This window comes from Pleurodeles waltl, chromosome 3_1 (assembly GCF_031143425.1).
Source record: "Pleurodeles waltl isolate 20211129_DDA chromosome 3_1, aPleWal1.hap1.20221129, whole genome shotgun sequence".
NCBI lineage: Eukaryota > Metazoa > Chordata > Amphibia > Caudata > Salamandridae > Pleurodeles > Pleurodeles waltl.
The window spans coordinates 574,688,154-574,705,148 of NC_090440.1; the positions used below are offsets into that span (position 1 = coordinate 574,688,154).

Below are 16,995 nucleotides of genomic sequence, written 5' to 3' on the forward strand. Positions count from 1 at the left end.
CTGATTGGCGGGCTGACAACTAATACAGAAAATTTCTCTCTCTCTTTATATACATATATATATATATATATATATATTTTTTTTTTATATATATATATATGTTCAATGGCATGTGTAGCTGCAGATACACAAGCTATGCATAGTCCGCCATCTAGTGTTGGGCTCGGAGTGTTACAAGTTGTTTTTCTTCGAAGAAGTGTTTTCGAGTCACGGGATCGAGTGACTACTCCTCTTCGGCTCCATTGTGCATGGGCATCGACTCCATGTTAGATTGTTTTCTTTCCGCCATCGGGTTCGGACGTGTTTCCTTTCGCTCCGATAGTTCCAGTCGGAAAAGTTTCAAAACTCTAATTCTCATCAGTATTGTTTCGATCGTGTACCATTCTCTATCGACACTTCCGTACCGTTGGGTTAAATATCTCTACTCGCCCTTCGGGGCGCACATGCCCAACTCGGGTCTGGTCGGGCCAACCGCTTGGAAGCCTCATGGACCGGACCCCATTCCGCTTTTGTCCTCAGTGCCACGCAAAATTTCCCTACACAGACCAACATCTCATCTGTAATCTCTGCCTTTCCCCAGACCATTGTGAAGAAAATTGCGAGGCCTGCAGATCCTTCCACTCCAAGGAAAGGCTCTGAGACAGAAGAGCATGGAGACTCGAGAGGGCTTCCAAGAGCACCGAACGTCTCGATGTGGAAGAGGAGGAGATTATGCAAACTTCTGTCTCCGTTCGAGGGTCCGACTCCGACCATGAATCCGAGGACGACAGACAGGTCACGGCAGGACAGCACGTGAGGGCTCCTGCCCTTGTCCCAAACATAAAGCCTTGGGTACGCCACTACGGGAAGGCCATGGCTCGACCCGGAAAAAGACTATCGGTGACCAACCCACAACTTCAGCACCGAAAAAGGCCACCCAAGCCATCGGACTCGAGCCGAGGCTCTGTCTCCGAGCCCACCAAACATCGATCCTTCGAGTCGAAACCTTGAAAATCATTTTCAGAGCCGAGACTATCATCGACCCCGACTTTTTCGATACCGAAAAAAACTGCTTCGGAGCCGAAAAAGCCAATTTACAAGGGAGGAACATGGACTTTCACAAGCACTCAAAGAAAGCCATAACATTTCTGAGTAACACTCACAATTGAAGGCAATGGATGAAAGGCAAGCCAGGATTCAAATCCATAAATAGACTGGCAGAATTTTAACAGCACCTCCTCTAAAGCCAAAGAGGAAATTAGCCTTTCAAGAAGAATGGGGACCCTGCTCAGCCTCCAGCTAAAGTGCCAAGAACCAAAGAGAAACCTCCACCTCCTCAGTTCTCTCCTCCTCAGTCTCCTCCTCACTCTCCTCATTTACTGATTTCTCCCCCTACTAGTCCTACACCTATGCAATCACCAGCACACTCATTCGATTCTCAGCAGGACAATGTGGATCCATGGGATCTTTATGATCCAGACCCCATTCCAGACAACAACAACCCAGATTACTATCCCTCTAAGCCCTTCACCACCAGAGGATAGTACAGGCTACACTCAGGTCATAGCTAGGGCGGCATCCTATCACAATGTCGCCATGCATACAGAGCCGTTAGAGGATGACTTCCTTTTTAATACACTTTCCTCTACACATGCAACTTATCAGTCGCTTCCCATGGTCCCCGGCATGTTAAAACATGCAGACCAAATATTTAAGGAGCCAGTAAAAACTAGAATAATTACTCCTAGGGTGGAGAAAAATATAAGCCACCTCCCTCTGATCCTGTCTTTATCACACACGGTTGCCTCCAGACTCCGTAGTAGTAAGGGCAGCCAGGAAAAGAGCAAACCCGCAGTCATCAGGGGATGCACCCCCTCCAGACAAGGAGAGAAGGAATTTTGACGCTGAGGGGAAAAGGGTGGCATCTCGGGCAGCCAACCATTGGAGGATAGCCAACTCTCAGGCATTGTTGGCTAGATACAATAGGGCCCACTGGGATGAGATGAAAGACATAATACAACATCTCCCCAAGGAACAACAGAAGAGGGCACAACAAATAGTTGAGGAAGGGCAAGCCATCATAAACAATTAGATCAGGTCAGCCCTAGACTCTGCAGATACAGCAGCTAGAACCATCAACAATGCTGTCACCATAAGAAGACACACATGGCTTAGGTCTTCAGGATTTAAGCCTGAAATACAAAAGGCTGTCCTCAATATGCTGTTTAACCAAAAACAGCTTTTTGCCCAGAGGTGGACACGGCAATTGAAAAAATAAAAAAAGATTCGGACACAGCTAAAGCCATGGGTGCTTTGTATACCACGCAATACAGGGGATCCTTTCATAAACTCCAATACAGAGGTGGATTTAGAACCCAAACAGCCGAGGCTTCCACCTCACAAATAAAGTCAGCCTACCAACCTCAATATCAACAAGGTGGTTTCAAAAGTACTTACAGAGGCCAGTACCCCAGAGGCAGGGGAAAATATCACACAGCAAAACAGGCCTCACAACCAACAAAGCAGTGACTTAAGACATCCCTTCCCAAGTCATACCTCACCTGTGGGGGGAAGACCCCACAACAATTGGCTGCCCATTACCACAGACAGCTGGGTATTATCAATTATCCGCAATGGCTATTGCATAGAATTGACACAAACCCCACCAGATATTCCACCAAAACCACACAACCTCTCCACACAACATACCGCCCTGTTGCAAGAGGAAGTAAAATCTCTATTACTCAAACAAGCAATAGAGCCAGTGCCACAAAATCAAATAGGAACAGGAGTTTACTCACTGTATTTCCTCATTCCCAAAAAGGATGGAACCTTAAGGCCAATATTAGATCTCAGAACCCTCAATCTTTACATCCTGTCAGAACATTTTCACATGGTAACACTACAGGATGTTGTCCCACTACTTCAACAGCACGATTTTGTGGCAACATTAGACCTCAAAGATGCGTATTTTCACATACCCATCCATCCAGGGCACAGAAAATATCTCAGGTTTGTCATTCAAAGAAAGCATTATCAGTTCAAAGTGTTACCCTTTGGAATAACAACAGCTCCCAGAGTATTCACAAAATGCCTGGCGGTAGTTGCAGCCTACCTAAGAAGGCAACACATTCATGTCTTTCCATATCTGGACGATTGGCTAATAAAATCCAACAGTCATACACAGTGTCAAAACCATACGCATTATGTAATACAACCCTATACAACCTAGGGTTTTCCATAAACTACCAAAAATCATACCTACAACCTGCGCAAATTCAACAGTATTTAGGGGCAACACTAAATACGCAAACAGCGCTTGCAAGCCCAAGTCCACAAAGAATACAAGCATTTTGCAATATATTGCCACAAATCCAGCCAGCCCAACAGTGCTCTGTCAAATTCGTCATGAAACTATTGGGCATGATGGCATCCTGTATCGCCATTGTCCCACGTGCAAGACTAAACATGCAGCCTTTACAACGGTGCTTTGCACAGCAGTGGTCACTGGCACAGGGTCAACTTCAAGATCTAGTGTTGATAGACCACCAAACATGCATGTCCCTTCAGTGGTGGAATTCCACAAAACTATACAAAGGGTGGCCATTTCAAGACCCCGTGCCTCAGACCATACTTACAACAGATGCATCAATGATTGACTGGGGGGCACACCTCAACAATCACAACATTCAAGGACAATGGGACACCAAGCACAAACAGTTACACATAAATCACTTAGAGTTGGTAACTGTATTCCTAGCACTCAAAGCTTTTCAGCCTCTTCTCACTCACAAGAATATCCTTATCAAAGCAGACAACATGACAACAGTGTATTACCTAAACAAACAAGGAGGGAACCATTCATCCCAACTCTCCCTCCTAGCCCAAAGAATTTGACAATGGGCAATCCACAACAAAATTCACCTGGTAGCACAATACATTCCAGGGATACACAACCACTTGGCAGATGTTCTCAGCAGAGATCATCAACAAACACACAAGTGGGAGATTCACCCTCAAATGCTTCAACTAAACTTTCAAAATTGGGGAACACCAGACATAGATCTATTCGCCACCAGCGAAAATGCAAAATGCCAAAACTTCGTATCCAGGTACCCACATCCCCTATCCAAGGGCAATGCTCTATGGATGAATTGGTCAGGGATATTTACTTGTGCTTTTCTTCCTCTTCTGCTCACTCCATTTTTAGTCAACAAACTGCATCAAAACACGCTCAAACTGATACTCATAGCGCCAACATGGGCAAGTGGGCACGTCAACCCTGGTACACAACACTCTTAGACCTGTCAGTAGTACTACATATCAAACTCCCAAACAGACCAGCTCTGTTTACACGAAACAAACAGCAGACAAGGCATCCAAATCCCAACATACTCAATCTAGCGATTTGGCTCCTGAAGTCATAGAATTTGGGTATCTACAGCTACCAACTGAATGTATGGGAGTAATTAAACAAGCAAGAAAACCCACTACCTGGCAGTGCTATGCCAACAAATGGAAAAGATTTGTGCATTACTGTCAATTTAAACAAATTACCCCTCTTTCAGCATCAATACTAGACATTGTATGTTATTTGCTTCATTTGCAAAAAGCAAACTTAGCTTTTTCATCCATAAAAATACATCTCACTGCAATCTCTGCGTACTTGCAAAATATACAGCACAGCTCTTTATTTAGAGTTCCTGTTATCAAAGCCTTCATGGAAAGCTTAAAACGCATCATCCCACCTAGAACGCCTCCAGTGCCTTCGTGGAATCTAAACATAGTGCTCACACGACTTATGGGCCCACCATTTGAACCTATGCACTCATGTCAGATTCAATACCCAACATGGAAAGTTACCTTCCTAGTCGCAATTACTTCATTGCGAAGAGTTAGTGAAATCCAAGCTTTCACAATTCAAGAACCGTTCATTCAAGTACACAAACATAAAGTCGTACTTCGAACTAACCCTAAATTTCTCCCAAAGGTTGTATCACCATTTCATATCAATCAAACAGTGGAACTACCAGTATTCTTCCCGCAGCCAGATTTTGTGGCAGAAAGAGCCCTGCATACATTAGATATTAAAATAGCCTTAATGTATTACATAGATAGAACAAAATCATTTTGAAAGACTGAACAGTTATTTGTGGCGTTCCAAAAACCACATACTGGTCACCCCATTTCAAAACAAGGTTTAGCAAGGTGGATAGTAAAATGCATCCAAACATGCTACCTTAAAGCTAAAAGGCAGCTCTTAGTTGCACCTAAAGCACATTCCACAAGGAAAAAGTGGGCTTTAATGATTTTCTTAGGAAATATACCAATGGCTGAAATTTGTAAAGCAGCTACTTTGTCAACACCACATACATTTACCAAACATTACTGTGTAGATGTGTTAGCAGCGCAGCAAGCAACCGTAGGCCAAGCTGTACTAAGAACATTATTTCAAACAACTTCAACTCCTACAGGCTAACCACCGCTTTCATGGGAGGAAAAACTGCTTTGTAGTCTATGCATAGCATGTGTATCTGCAGCTACACATCCCAGCGAACGTAAAATGTTACTTACCCAGTTTACATCTGTTCGTGGCATGTTCCGCTGCAGATTCACATGCACCCTCCCACCTCCCCAGGAGCCTGTAGCCATTTAAGTTCAACATTCACTTGTACATATGTATATATAATATATATATATATATATATATATATATTCCATTTGCATGGACATCTCTTTTCTTTATACTCTATCACTCCTACCTTACCCTCTGCGGGAAAACTATCTAACATGGAGTAGATGCCCATGCGCAATGAAGCCGAAGAGGAGGAGTCACTCGATCCCGTGACTCGAAAACACTTCTTCGAAGAAAAACAACTTGTAACACTCCGAGCCCAACACTAGATGGCAGACTATGCATAGCATGTGAATCTGCAGCGGAACATGCCACGAACAGATGTACACTGGGTAAGTGACATTTTCAATATATATATATACATATAGATCATTTTCTATTGAAAACTAGAAACTATTATTTATTCAATTTTTACATTCTCCCCGACCCCTCCACTAACACACGCACATGTTTAAATTTAAAATCAGGGCCATCTTCCATATTCACAAGTGGGGGTTGGGAAGAAAATAGAAAAAATACTTGTTTCTAGTACGCTAGAGACATATGGGAGGTGGCTCTGATTTCACATTAAAACGCTTATAAGATAGAAGAGCTGAACTGCTGCAGACGTGACTGCTTTGCCTTCAACTGGTCCTGGTAAATGAGAATCCAGCCCCCTGCATGGTGCATTAGATGTTAGTCGTAGTCAGAAAACGTACAATGGCAGAATGGGGCACATACTGTACATGCCAATCTGCGTATAGTAAACAGCATCATAAGGAGGAGTCGGTCTGTACCTGGCACCTAGTCTAATTATGAAAAGTCCGGTGTAAGGAAATGCCTCCTTGGCATGGTTGCCCCCTAACTTTTTGCCTTTGCAGATGCCAAGTTTTGATTGAAAGTGTGCTGGGACCCTGCTAACCAGGCCACAGCACAAGTGTTCTTTCCCTAAGCTGTACCTTTGTCTCCACAATTGGCACAGCCCTGGCACTCAAATAAGTCCCTTGTAACTGGTACCCCTGGTACCAAGGTCCCTGATGCCAGGGAAGGTCTCTAAGGGCTGCAGCATGTCTTATGCCACCCTGGGGACCCCTCACTCAGCACATGCACACTGCCTTACAGCTTGTGTGTGCTGGTGGGGAGAAAAAGACTAAGTCGACATGGCACTCCCCTCAGAGTGCCATGCCAACCTCACACTGCCTGTGGCATAGGTAAGTCACCCCTCTAGAAGGCCTTACAGCCCTAAGGCTGTATACCACAGGTGAGGGCATATGTGCATGAGCTCTATGGCCCTACAGTGTCTAAGCAAAACCTTAGACATTGTAAGTGCAGGGTAGCCTTAAGAGTATATGGTCTGGGAGTTTGTCAAACACGAACTCCACAGTTCCAAAATGGCTACACTGAAATCTGGGAAGTTTGGTATCAAACTTCTCAGCACAATAAATGCACACTGATGCCAGTGTGCAATTTATTGCAACATGCACCCAGAGGGCATCTTAGAGATGTCCCCTGAATATCAATCCGACTTCTAGTGTAAGCTGACCGGTTTCTGCCAGCCTGCCACACACCAGACATATTGCTGGCCACATGAGAAGAGTGCCTTTGTCACTCTGTGGCCAGGAACAAAGCCTGTACTGGGTGGAGGTGCTTCTCACCGCCCCCTGCAGGAACTCTAATACCTGGCGGTGAGCCTCAAAGGCTCACCTCTTTTGTTACAGTGCCCCATCCCAGCTAGTGGAGATGCCCGCCCCTCCGGCCACTGCCCCCACTTTTGGCGGCAAGGCTGGAGGAGATAATGAGAAAAACAAGGAGGAGTCACCCACCAGTCAGGACAGACCCTAAGGTGTCCTGAGCTGAGGTGACCCCTGCCTTTAGAAATCCTCCATCTTAGTTTTGGAGAATTCCCCCAATAGGATTAGGGATGTGCCCCCCTCCCCACAGGGAGGAGGCACAAAGAGGGTATAGCCACCCTCAAGGGCAGTAGCCACAGGCTACTGCCCTCCCAGACCTAAGCACACCCCTAAATTTAGTATTTAGGGGCACCCCACAACCAAGGAAATCAGATTCCTGCAATCTGAAGAAACAAGAAGGACTGCTGACCTACAAGCCTGCAGAGAAGATGGAAGACAACAACTGCTTTGGCCCCAGCCCACCGCCTGTCTCCTGATTCGAAAACCTGCAACCAGCGACGCATCCGACAAGGACCAGTGACCTCTGAAGTCTCAGAGGCCTGCCCTGGACTAAAGGACCAAGAAACTCCTGTGAGCAGCGGCTCTGCTCAAAACCAGCTACTCCTTTGCAACAAAGAAGCAACTTCCAATGACTTCACGTTTCCTGCCGGAAGCATGAGACTTCACACTCTGCACCTGACGCCTCCGGCTTGAGATCCAGAGAACAAACACCACAGGGAGGACTCCCTGGCGACTGCGACTCCGTGAGTAGCCCGAGACGACCCCCCTGAGCCCCCACAGCGACGCCTGCAGAGAGAATCCAGAGGCACCCCCTGACCGCGACTGCCTGTAACAAGGGACCCGACGCCTGGAACCAGCACTGCACCCACAGCCCCCAGGCCCTGAAGGAACCGAACCTCAGTGCAGGAGTGACCCCCAGGCGACCCTTTGCCTAGCCCAAGTGGTGCTAGTAAACCACAGAGGGTAACCCAAAAACCCCATCGGGCTGGGTAGAAGATAATCATTACATACAACAATGCCCTAACGGGGGAAAACACATTTTTTATATATCATAAAACAACATGGGTGAAAACAAACAAACTATTTATTCATACAAATATAATATTCATTTATTTACTTATACATAAATATCAATTTAATATATTCATCCTATATGGACAGCCCATCTGATAAAACAACACACCAAAGGACAGGTAGTGTGAGAAAAAGTGCTCGTGATAGATAGAAAGAATAATAATACATATTCCAATGGATCAAAAATCTATACAAGAAACATTAAAAACAGTTGGTTGGTTCTTTTCTGTTAGGATATAAGTGATGGTTTCTGACTGAGTTGTTGTGGTGTTGTAGGGACTCCCATCGTACTAGTCCTGAAGAAGACCCATTGTGGAGCTGGGATTTGGCCCAAGATATAGAGGGGTCGAAACGTTGACGGATATATCATAGTCTGGATTGGTTTCTGCATAGTATCTTTGGAGGATTGAAGCAATTGATTTAGAATCTCTGAGGATTTGGAATGGATTTAATGCAGCAAACAGAAAAGAACCAACCAACTGTTTTTAATGTTTCTTGTATAGGTTTTTGATCCATTGGAAATGTATTATTCTTCTTTCTATCTATCACAAGCACTTTTTCTCACACTACCTGTCCTTTGGTGTGTTGTTTTATCAGATGGGCTATCCATATAGGATGAATATATTAAATTGATATTCATGTATAAGTAAATAAATGAATATTATATTTGTATGAATAAATAGTTTGTTTGTTTTCACCCATGTTGTTTTATGATATATAAACAATTTGTTTTCCCCCATTAGGGCATTGTAGCGTAGGTGGTGGCTATCCCGAGAAGCCCCCCTGTGCCCCCGGGTCCCTCCATTGTTTCCTATCTGAAACCCGACGCCTGCTTTGAACACAGCACCCGGCCGCCCCTGTGCTGCTAAGGGTGTGTTTTGTGTGCCTACTTGAGTCCCCCCAGTGCTCTACAAAACCCTGCCTGGTCTGCCCTCGAGGACGCGGGTACTTACCTGCTGGCAGACTGGAACCGTAGCACCCCTGTTTTGGGCACCTCTTTGACCTCTGCACCTGACCGGTCCTGAGCTGCTGTTGTGGTAACTTTGGGGTTGCCTTGAACCCCCAGCGGTGGGCTGCCTATGCCCCAGAACTGAGACTTGTAAGTGTTTTACTTACCTCACAATCCAAACTTTACTTACCTCTCCCAGGAACTGTTGATTTTTGCACTGTGTCCACTTAAAAATAGCTTATTGCCATTTTAACAAAGACTGTATATGATATTGCTTTTATTCCAAGTTCCTAACTTACCTGTGTGAAGTACCTTGCATTTTATGTGTTTACTTCAAATCTTGAACCTGCGGTTCTGAAAATAAACTAAGAAAATATATTTTTCAATATAAAAACCTTTTGGCCTGGAGTAAGTCCTTGAGTGTGTGTTCCTCATTTATTGCCTGTGTGTGTACAACAAATGCTTAACACTACCTTCTGATAAGCCTACTGCTCGACCACACTACCACAAAATAGAGCATTAGAATTATCTAATTTTGCCACTATCTTACCCCTAAGGGCAACCCTTGGACTCTGTGCACACTATCGCTTACTTTGAGATAGTATATACAGAGCCAACTTCCTACGTCCGGTTTAATGGAGGCCATGATCCTTGGTAGTATTCTACTGCTAGATTTCTTTTCAAAATGGATGCTTTCCAGAGGCTCAAAATTAATAATATTATATAAATTCATTAGTGTGAATGGGTTGTTAAACAACATGCTGTCATGTTTTATTTTTTTGTAAACATATTTTATTGGTTTTTCAAATCCACAATAACTCCCCCGCTGGGATACACAAATGGGGTACTTATACAATATTTCTTGACTAGTCACTGCTTCGCTGCTAGCATATAACCACAGAGCATGGAAATCATGACCGAGGGATAGTACAATCTGCTATTGCTCATCCTTCACAGTACATCCTGGTCTTATTGTATACATGCTTGAGGAAAACAGTAGTGAGTGTAATGCTCTGGTCAGCAGACTAGAGTCATAGTTGTTCAGTTCCATCCAGCCCCATCACAGCCCCGTGCCTCCTCGCCCCCTCCGCCCACCCGTGCCCTGTCCTGTGCCAATATGTCAGGCTGCACCCAAGCTTGTATGGCGTCAGGGTGCCTCTTTGCTTACTCCTGTTTATGGGACATGTATGTGTTCAGGCCTCTTCTCTGCCAATGGTCTCCTATGGAGGGAGTGTCACTGCATGGTGCAGTCAGTATAGTATGGATAGTCTATTCTGTCTGGGGAGGCTTTACCTCATCCTGCAGTGCTGTGACGATCTGTTCCCAAGCATTCGTCAAGTCTGGGGAAACCCCCCCCCTCAGGTCAGCTCCCGTTTCAGAACCAAACCTTCATACTCTGCCCATCGCCTTAACTCCCTTTTCCAGCTGTGGATTTTGGGAGCCATCGAATTCTTGCAATTTTTTGTTAATTCCCGTTTGGCCTTAATATACGCTAGGTCCTGGAGATTACTAGTTGCCCTGGTCTTGGAAGTGTGGGGGAACCAGTGCAACAAACAATGGGCTGATGTACACTCCGCTTCTTGCTCAATTACTTCTTTGTTTGTAGTCACTGCCTTCCAGTATGTAGTCAAGTGGGGGCAGGACCACAACATGTGTATGAAGTCCGCCACCTCCTCTCTTCATCTAGGGCATTTCGCATCAGGTATATGTAGGTGCTCCCGGAGTCTTTTCGGGGTAAGATATGCCCTATGTATGACGTAGTAGTGTATAAGTTGAAACCTAGCATTTCTAGAGACCTTCGGTACTCTATCCAATATCTGGTCCCAGGCCTCCTCCGGTATGAGGGTCCCCAGATCTGTCTCCATTTATGCCGTAGGTCATCTAGGGGGCGCATCATACCTGTGCGAATCACCCTATGTAAACCAGAAATGTCTTTTTGTGTGCCATCGGATGTCGTTATGTAAGTGCTGGGTCCGTGGGGGGTTGGCTCACCACTTTTTAGGCGCCAGTGCATGCTAATGGTCTGTGTCAGTGCTCAGTAAATCAAAAAGTGGCCCCGTGACAGGTCATGGGTCTGTCGAAAGTCCTCAAACTGTAACAAATTATTCTTGCGATAAAGGTCTCCCATCTGTAGAGCCCCGCCTCTTCCCAAGTCGCCAATCCCCTCCAGTCTCCCGGCTTAGGAAGCCACTGCAACCATGTCATCAGTATCTCGAGTGTGTAGGGTGTAGTCATGTGCGTCCTTTAGAGGCATCTTCTCCACCATCAGCGGATAACCCGGGTCTCCGAGGCAAGTGTTTGTTCCAATCGAGTGAGGTTGAGAAATATGCCCGCCAGTGTTGAAACACGGGGAGGCCGTTCTGTTCCCATCCTCTACTGCGGTCCTGCCCTCTGCCATCCACCGGGTAAGCCACTGCATCTGGGCCACCAAATAATAGATCTCAAGATCTGGGACCGCCAGGCCCCCTTCTGCTCTAGATCGCTTTAAATTTGTTAGAGCCGCTCTGCATCTCCAGTCTCCCCATATGAATGCCGTGAGAAAGGAGTCGAGTTCCTGGAAAACCGTGGCCAGGATCCAGATGGCAGTGCTGCAAAATAATATAAAAGCCGTGGCAGCACTTTCATCTCAATGAGTGCTATACGCCCGGCCACAGAGATCGGGAGTGTTCCCCAGAAGCCCATGTTGGTTTTCAATGCCCTTATGGCTCCCCCAATGTTTCTCTCCAAAAAGTCTGCCCTTGTGTGATATATTCTCACTCCTGGGTACGACATGCAACTGGGTTCCCATGTCACATTCTCCAGCCCCTCAGGTGTCCTGCAATTCTCCAGCAACGGGAACAAGTATGATTTCTGCCAATTTACCTGTAAGCCCGTTAAGCGGCTGAATAGTGCTAGGAATTCACGAGCTCCCCTAAGGTCCAAGTCAGTGTCTTGTAGAAATAGGAGGAGGTCATCCACATACAGTGCTATTTTGTGAGGCGGGTTCCCCTGCATCAATCCCTGATACCAATCAGCGGTTCTAGCTTGGGCAGCCAGTGGTTCCATCGCCAAGGCAAATAATAAGGACAAGAGTGGGTAATCCTGTCTAGTGCCCCTTTCTACTGAGTATTGTTCAGAGACCATGACCTCAGTTCTAACCCTTGCTTTCGGCTCCGTCATAAAAGTTTTGTCCATTTGAGGAAGCCCTCCCCTAGGCCCATGCGAGCAAGGACAGCGAATACATAGTCCCATTCTAAACTGTCAAAAGCTTTTTCTATGTCTACTGCCAGTATGGTTGCCGTGTCTACCTGTGGGGTGACAGTATCCAGGATATTAATAACTCAACGGATATTCTTGGCAGTATACCTAGTAGGAATGAAGCCCGCCTGGTCTCTATGTACCAATCAGGTCATGTATGGGAGTAGTCTGGTCGCTAGTATGCGAGCTAGGTTCTTATAATCTGAGTCCAACATAGATAGGGGCCTATAGGCTCTGCTATCATCAGGCAATTTACCCAGCTTTAATAGTAGAATTATCAGTACTTCTTTTGTAGAGTTTGGCAGGAGTCCAGTTTCACGTGCTTGGTTAAATAATTGCACTAGTTTAGGGGTCAGGTCCTGCTCAAATGCGGTGTAAAACTGCACTGGCTGTCCATCTGTGCCTGGGATTTCCCCCCTCGCCAGGCCTTTGATGGCATCCCTGACTTCCGCAGCCTCTATGTCGCCCCCAAGTGCATTGCTCTCTTCCTTGCTGAGGCCTCTATTTGGTAGGAATCTTAAGAAGGACTGTATGTCATCCCCCGCCCTATGCAGTACGCTAGTATATAGTACTGCGTAATATTAAAAGAAGTGGTGATTGATTTCATCTTGTCGGTACAGTCTATTCCCTTGAGGGGTCTTGATCTCTAATATGGGGTTTCCTCACTTTGAGTGGTTGGCCAGCCATGCCAGAAGCGTTCCCCACTTTATCTCTCTCTGCATGTGCCTTTATCATATAGTTTTTATAATCAAGGCATCTGAGCCTCTCTGTGTGGGTTGCAACTTTCTCTCTGGCCTCAGTAACTTCATCCCGCAGCTCAGGGATTTCTGAACCTAGTTTTTCTCTCATTCGCAATTCATTTTCAGCTGTCTCTATCTCTCTTAGCAGTGTCTTCCTAATCTCCATTGATGCAGCAATGCAACGGTCCCTGATTACTACCTTAAATGTTTCCCACAATATCGGGGGGAGGGGGTCAGTGTCTCGTTGTCATCAAAATAATGTTTAATGTGTTCCCGTATTTGAGTCCAGTGTGCCGCATCCTCAAGGGAATCAGTCTTTAAGCACCTTGTAGGCATAATCGTGGTCATCTTTTCCCATGTTAATGAGAGTAAGATAGGGTTGTGGTCAGAGATTGTTCATCCCAGGTATTCCATCTCACCAATCTGGGCCTGCACATCAGGTGTACATAAAGAGGTGTCCAGTCAGACGTGTAAATCATGTACTGCTGAGTAGAAGGAGTATTTCCTAGTGCTTGGGTTGAGGTGCCTCCATGGGTCTAGCAATTGCCATTCTGCCTGCCAACACTGAAATCTTTTGGCTAGTTCGTTAACTGGCGAGTCCCGCAGCGGTAGGTGGGATCTGTCCAACTCAGGATTTGCCACACAGGTAAAGTCCCCCCTATTAGTGCTGTCTGGAGAAGGTGGGGGGCTAGTGTTCTTGAGAGGTAGTCTAGGAATGTGCTTTGATCCACGTTTGGTACGTAAATATTTATGAGTGCTATGTCTTGCCCGCCAGGCGCCCTGTGAGCACTATAAAACGTCCCTCTTGGTATATTAATGTGCTCGTCATTTGGAACGGTACTCCCGCTCGTATCCAGATTAGGGTACCTCGCACATAGGCTGAATACATTGTGTAAAATGCCTGGCCCCTCCACCTTCTCTGCAGTGCCTTTCCCTTTGCTGCTGTCAAGTGTGTTTCTTGCAACATTGCTATGTGTGCTCCTCTCCTCTGTAAATATGAGTATACCTTATAACGCTTAGCCATGGTATGCATTCCCCTAATGTTCCAGGAGAGCACCTTGTACTTTCTCATATCACCCATATCTAATCAAGCGTTCTAAACTGACTGTGCATGTTCGCATCTCCTGAAGCTGGCGCTCCTTAACATCTTTCTTTTCCTTAACTATTAATCGGGCATGACAGCAGGTGGGCTTCGTAGTAACTGTGAACGTTAACTTCTCCAACTCCTCTAGGACTGGTGTCGAAACAGCCTCCCATCCAAACTTTTACCTACTAGAACCAGTACTTAAAGGGTGGGTGAGAGTACTTCTCCAACCCCGTGGAGCCCACAGCTCCGCAGTCTCCCCGTCATTGTTCTAGATAGTTCATCCATGCCTTCTTCAACGGGTTGCGGAACTTGTGTTGCAACTGGGACCCGTTCAAGCAAAGCAAGTCTTGACTATGTAGTCATATTATATCATCGGACGTTCCTGGTGTCACCACCGGCATTTCCATGCTTAGTGCCATTGAGCTCTTGGATCCTCCATCACAGTCCGATCCCCGCCTTACTCTCATTGTTTCTTGCGTGCGCAGGCTAGTTTACCCCGCTCAACGATGCCACAGCAGCGGTAGCACACTGTCTCTCCTCCCTGGCTTCTGCTGTGGTTGGCGCCACCCCCGCATCACGATCCTCTGCGCCGTTGTTGTCTGCTCCTGGGCCTGGGTCCGCGGGTTGCACCCAAGTCCGTGGGATCTTCCCGCCTGTCTATCCACTCCAACACTTCTTGCAGCGTGCGGAAGAACTTCACTCCTCTGCCCTCTGCGACTATAAGTGTAGAGGGGAGAAGCATGGTGTACGGGATGTTCAGTAATCGTAATCGCCTCTTAATGTCCATGAAAGTTGCCCTCTGTTTTTGCACTTCCTGAGAGAAGTCAGGGAAAATGCGGACTATACTGTTCTCCACTCTTAGGTCCCCTCTTTTTTGAGCCTGAGCCAGGATGTTGTCTCAGACCTTGTAGTGTAGTAGTTGGGCTATCACCGGTCTCGGCATGGCCCCGGCGGGGAGGGGCGCGCCGGAATTCTATGTGCCCTTTCAAAGGCAAAGAACCGCGATAGGCCCTCAGGTGCCACTTCTTCTCGTTTCCAGGTCTCAAGGTATTCTGTTAAGTCTGTGCATGCAGTTTCCTTGGGTAGTCCCATGATTCGTATATTATTCCTTCTTGACCTATTTTCAGCATCCTCAGCACAGGCCATCAATGTCTTTACATGCTTCTCGAGGGTGGTCACCTGGTCTCCCACTCCGGTCACCACTGGCGTGAGCTCCTCCATGTTTCATTCTGCTGTCGCAACTCTTTCTGCAAGGCGTCCTTGATCCTCTCTCAAGAGGCCCAGATCAATAGTGAGAGCATCGGTTTTAGATTCTAGGATTTCTCCGGAGGGCGTGATGGCCTGTAATATATCTCCTACCAAGGGCCCTTTCGCTGGGGCATTCGGGGGTGGCATTTGCTCCGCAGTCGCCGTGGTGGGGGCAGTGCAATCTTGTTGTGTGTCGAGGGCCCCTGTTGTGTCTTTTCTCTTGTTGGGTTTTCCCATTGTGAGAGGAGTCTTCAGGGCCTTACCCCAGTCCTGGTTTCCTATATGACAAGGCCCTCCAAGCTAGATTTGTTCCCCTACGTCCAGTCGCCTCCACGCCGCACATGCAGATCTACGGGGCCGCTGTCTAGCATTCAGAGCCCTGGTGCCCCCGTCTCTTTCAGTCTCTGGAGGGTATGGGAACACTCACGGTTTCGCCTCTGCCTGGTTCGCTGCGTCGTTCCGCGCCCAGTTGTCCACTGCGGAGTCAAGCAGTGGGGCCACTCCCCGCTACTCTCGTTCTATGGCCTCTGTCGAGCGAGGTCTGTCCCCGAGACCCTGCCGACCCTGTCCTCTGGCCTTCTTAGTCCATCCGCCTGTCACACAGCAGAAGACGCCTGCCTCTGCCTGCAGAGGGCGGGGCCACCTACAGGCATCCCTCAGGTATGGCACAGCTACCCGCGCCAGATACCCCCTGTGTTGTCGTCCCCGTTCCTCACTGGGGGGGATTGTCCATTTGGGGCAGGTGTCCTCAGAGTCTCCTGAAGGCCGCTCTCTTCGTGCTCGCGATCAGGACCATTCCATCCGCCATTTTGGGGTCAGGCAGCCTGGTGAATGCTCACATTTCGGATCGCCGTCGGGGCCCGTCGCCGCTGGTTTTTCTGTTTCGCTGCGCTCCCTCCCCCTCCAGGGCCTTGAGGGGGCAAGTGGGCGCACAGGCAGGGAAGCTGTTGTTTCAGGATGCGTGTTGACGGGGGACCTCGGGCCGGAGCTCTGTCCCTCAGCTGCTCACTCCATGAGCTCCAGGCCACGCCTTCATTCATTCATTCATTCGCATTTATAAAGCACGCTACTCACCCGTAAGGGTCTCAAGGCGCTGTGGGGGGTGGGGGTGGGGGGGTGTCAGTGCTCAAAGAGCCAGGTCTTGAGCTGCCTCCTGAAGGAGAGGTGGTCAGGTATGGTGCGAAGGTGGCTGGGCAGAGAGTTCCAGGTCTTCGCTGCCAGGAAAGAGAAGGATCTTCCTCCGGCGGTGGCTTTGTGGATGCGGGGTACGGCTGCCAGGGCTTGTCCGGTCGAGCGTAGGGTGCACGGAGGAGTGTAGAAGGAGATGCAGTGGTTGATGAGTTTTGGTCCGAGGTTGTGAAGGGCTTTGTGTGCGT

General features: G+C 47.3%; 1 protein-coding gene across 5 annotated transcripts in view; it reads left to right on the forward strand.

Annotated features, from left to right (window-relative positions):
* Positions 1-16,995, forward strand: part of OSBPL5 (oxysterol binding protein like 5) — a 1,002,849-nt gene that overhangs the window by 758,071 nt on the left and 227,783 nt on the right. The gene's annotated exons all lie outside the window — the stretch shown is intronic.